Raw genomic sequence first — 325 nt, forward strand, 5'->3', positions numbered from 1 at the left:
CGCCGCTCCGCTCCTCGCCGCCCTTGGCGCCTCGCCGCGGGCTCAGCCCCAGCGTCCTCCTCACGGACCCGGCCGCGCCGCCCGGCCTGGGTCTACCGGCCGCCACGGCCGGTGACGCGAAGCTGCGACGCTCCGCCATGCTGGGTGTCCCGGAAGCTCGGGAAGATGGCGGCATCCGTGGCCGGCGGGCAGCCGCCATGTCGAGTGGGACAGGAAAGGGGAAAGGGGGGGGGGAGGAGACAGTCGTCCGGTTCCGGGGGAGCCGGTGAGCGATTTGGGAGCGTCGGTTCGCGAAGGGCGGAGGCGGAGCGCGGGGGAGGGTGCA

Source organism: Haliaeetus leucocephalus, unplaced genomic scaffold, assembly GCF_000737465.1.
Source record: "Haliaeetus leucocephalus isolate CR32 unplaced genomic scaffold, Haliaeetus_leucocephalus-4.0 Scaffold696, whole genome shotgun sequence".
In the NCBI taxonomy this organism is placed as follows: Eukaryota; Metazoa; Chordata; class Aves; order Accipitriformes; family Accipitridae; genus Haliaeetus; species Haliaeetus leucocephalus.